This window comes from Panthera pardus, unplaced genomic scaffold (assembly GCF_024362965.1).
Source record: "Panthera pardus isolate Hobbes unplaced genomic scaffold, ASM2436296v1 HiC_scaffold_11, whole genome shotgun sequence".
Lineage (NCBI taxonomy): Eukaryota > Metazoa > Chordata > Mammalia > Carnivora > Felidae > Panthera > Panthera pardus.
Genome location: NW_026526666.1, coordinates 17,230,323 through 17,234,172, shown reverse-complemented (window position 1 = coordinate 17,234,172; position 3,850 = coordinate 17,230,323). Strand labels below are relative to the sequence as shown.

At 32.9% G+C, this 3,850-nt stretch overlaps 1 non-coding gene across 1 annotated transcript; it reads right to left on the bottom strand.

Moving 5' to 3' along the window:
* Positions 1-2,270: 2,270 nt before the first annotated feature.
* On the bottom strand, positions 2,271-2,377 carry LOC128775964 (U6 spliceosomal RNA). The gene has a single exon (XR_008420942.1). It is a non-coding gene; the product is annotated as a U6 spliceosomal RNA (small nuclear RNA).
* Positions 2,378-3,850: the final 1,473 nt, after the last annotated feature.

Sequence of the window (3,850 nt, the reverse complement as noted above, 5' to 3'; positions counted from 1 at the left end):
TGATCTACTTCTTTAATTATTGAAGATATTGTCCCCTGTACAAAATTCAGATTGCATTGTACTGAATTTTAGCATTAATAATACATAATGCTAAAGAAACCACACACTATTCTTCTAAATAAAGAGTCTGTTTCAATAAGTGAGATCTGTGGTTTTATGCTGGGAGCCTTTTTGTTTGATTATTATGTTGCTGTTTGATTGTTTCTTCTCCTTATTTAAATATTTAATGAAAGTTTTATCCAACTTGTGCTCTGAGGCTTTGAAGCAAAGGGCATAATTTAAAATATCTAATAAGTAAACAAATGTCAGAATACTGAAAAAATGTGGGATATGTAAAATATATTAAAAGCCCTGTTTTAATAATAGAATAAATTCTGCTTTTCTCTTGGGATAATTAAGTGAAAGAAATAAGATTCAATAAGCTGTAAAATCTTTTCAAAACGTGGCTGTGAAATACTAATTTTTGTCTGTTGTAGTGTCTTGCACATAATAGTTGTTCAAAAATGATCAGATATAGATCCTGCAAAAATGCCTTTAATAAAGTACCAGATACCTTTTTAACATTTTCCATGTGTCATGCAATGTTGTAAATACTGAATGAGGAAATATTTTTTAATAATAAGTAGGGCAGTTGAAAGTATTTTTATCACAAGTTGGAGGTCTCACAGTATTAATACCTATATATGTATTTATAACTAAATAAATATTATGGTGGCCATTTTCCAAAGGGTAATAGGAAATTATAGAATTATGAAGATTCAATTATTGATGGCTTTCAAAAGTGATTTAGGAATAGTGCATGGCGAATGAGTATAAAAAGGGTTATATTTAAAAGGAAACATTTGCTGCTTTAGATATAACTCTTAAGTGAGAGAGATTTGAAGATGGCAGCAATTGTATATATAATATGTGATATATATGTATATTTTTGGCCTGAGTGTGAGGAGGAAAAAACAATCAGAGATTAACTATAAAAAGGCACATATTGAAATGTGAGCTCCGCATATCTTGTGAGAATTAAAAAAAAAAAAAAAAAAAAAGCGGTTACTAAAATGGAGAACTAGAGCTAGGCTGCCAGTGTTCCCTTGACTATGTATTTAATTTTTTTTTTTTTTACTGTTTATTTATTTTTTAGAGAGAGAGAATGTGAGCAGGGGAGTGGCAGAGAGAAAGGGAGACACAGAATCTGAAACAGGCTTCAGGCTCTGAGCTGTCAGCCCAGAGCCCGATGCGGGGCTCGAATTCACGAGCCGTGAGATCACGATCTGAGCCGAAGTTGGACGATTAACTGACTGAGCCACCCAGGTGCCCCTGACTATGTATTTTATATTTGAGAAAAACTTGGGGAGACTCGAGATAGAGAGAAATCAGTTTATAAGGTCACATTGCCTCTGAACTTAGTCTTCACATTTTCACTACTCTGGTTGAGCAATCGTTCTATTCTCCCGTAACTGTTCAGTTGACTAAGATGGGAATGGTTAGTTAACATAAAAATACTGACTCAGTTCGGTCACTGAAGATTAGATTACTAGAGAAATCTTTAAAGTCAAAATTTTAGTCTCTGGCATATTTTGTGTAATTCATTTTATTGTCTTTAGGAAATTCCCAAATGACTACTAAAATGATTGCTAATTATATATTTTCCTTTCCTTCTCAAATTCAGAGGGGTATTTTGAATAGCTAGCAATGCAGCCAGCCAGTAACCTTGTCACTAGATATTAACTCTGCCGCAGAAGCACTAGATTGGTACCCAAATGCCATGACTGAATAATGGCATTCTGTAATGTATAACTTATGTTTTTCACTTGCTATTTATCTGTTTATTTATTTATTATTTATTAGAATTAGACTGAGACTATGGATTCTGTCCCAGAAAAATTAACAAAAAATATACAAAGAGAATTTTTCATATTTTTGTCAGGAATTGCCCGGACACATTCAGTTCTACTCATAGATCTCTCCAAAATCATGGATGCAGATTAATAATTCTTGTTCCATTTCAGAGGGAAAAAATGGATTTTTTTAACCTACATTTATATACATAATCAGTAGACTTGTAATCTCTCATGTGGGCTCCACTATATAAATAATTTGATATAAAATTTCAATAGTTTTATTTATAAATTCATGTATATAATTCCATAATGAAATAGTATATATATTACAAGATGTATATAGAAGTGTTAGATGTATATAGAATTTTTAAATGATGGTATAAATAAAATATACGTATGATTTTTTACATTTTAATTCTGTGAATGAATATTTTTTGAACCACTTAATGTGTTCTTGCTCTACATGTCATCCTTGCGCAGGGGCCATGCTAATCTTGTTTGCATCGTTCCAGTTTTAGTATATGTGCTGCCGAAGTGAGCACAATGTGTTCTCACTCTAAATTGAACACTTCTATTATGTTAGGAAATAAATATTGCAAATTTATATTTTAAGTGTTCCTAATTATTTGGAAAAAATGTTTTGCCATATTTTTTAAACAATTTTTTTAACATTTATTTATTTTTTGAGAGACAGAGCATGAGCATGAGCAGGGGAGGGGCAGAGAGAGAGAGTGGGGGGGAGACACAGAATCCAAAGCAGGCTCCAGGCTCTGAGCTGTCAGCACAGAGCCCGACGCAGGGTTCAAACTCACCAGCTGTGAGATCATGACCTGAGCTGAAATCAGACTCTTAACCACTCAGCCACCCAGGTGCCCCTGACACATTTAATTTAAAACCTGTGTATATCTCACAATTTCTGTGAATTTTTAACAAAGAAACTCATATTATTTGGTTTTAATACTAAATTTTGTTCCTCGTTTAGTTAATCAGAGTTGATTAGTTATCCAGGAAGATGTTCATCTGGGATCTTTATATTTGAAAGAGCATGGGTGTATGACCTTTGAGGAAAGACTGAATTCCTGATTTTTGTCTGAATAAAGCTTTCTAGAAGAAGCTTCTTTCACAAATACAATACAAACTGCTACTTTACATTCAAGTACAATTGAGTTCAGCAAATATTTTATGGCATTTTCTCGAATTGTTTGCAATGTTGAAGACATAGAGTTGAATATGATCTCATCCCTATAAGGAACGATCTTTTAGTCTAGTGGCAGAACAACTTTTATACCAGTTTTTATAAATTTTTCAGACAAATAGATCAATAGATATTATTGTTTATGCATCCCTTTTGTGATCTATCCTCACTGAACCACATTTATTTTAACCCCACCAAATAGTAATTGGTCAAAAGTCCCCTATATAAATAACCTAATCCCTAACTCCCTTGCTAGGGCAAGACATATTATGGTGAAGCTTCATAGCTAGAATTTAAATTTTGTCTTGCATTGTGTGGAAATAACAGTCATGATCATTTGTGGTGCTCTTAATCATGTCCTCTCTTAAAAATTCAAGTCCGTTAAATTTTGCCATATGACTGTCCTTTAAGCAGTTGAAGACTTATTATGTCTTCTTTTATTCTCTTTTTTAAAAATTCATTTCAAAATCTTATTAGCTGTACTTACCTTCAAAATATCTTTTATGACTCCTCAAAAAATGTCTTTCCTTATTCCTATTGCAATGCTAAAAATTGGAGGGATAAAATAGAGTAAATAGAGAAGCCTTAACAATGTTTTCCTTATTACTAATATTAGAGGTTAATCAGATAACCTAGTCTACCTTAAGAATCAAATCCATCCACTGGCTCAACTCTGATGAAATTACCTCAGCAGATTCGGCAGAGCAAATCTGGGGAAAGCCAGTGAACAGTGGCAGTTAACACAATATCAAATGAGACAAAAATGTAGATGACCTATTTTCAGTATTCATGAAGACAAACAACCTTCCTGCTGCCTCCA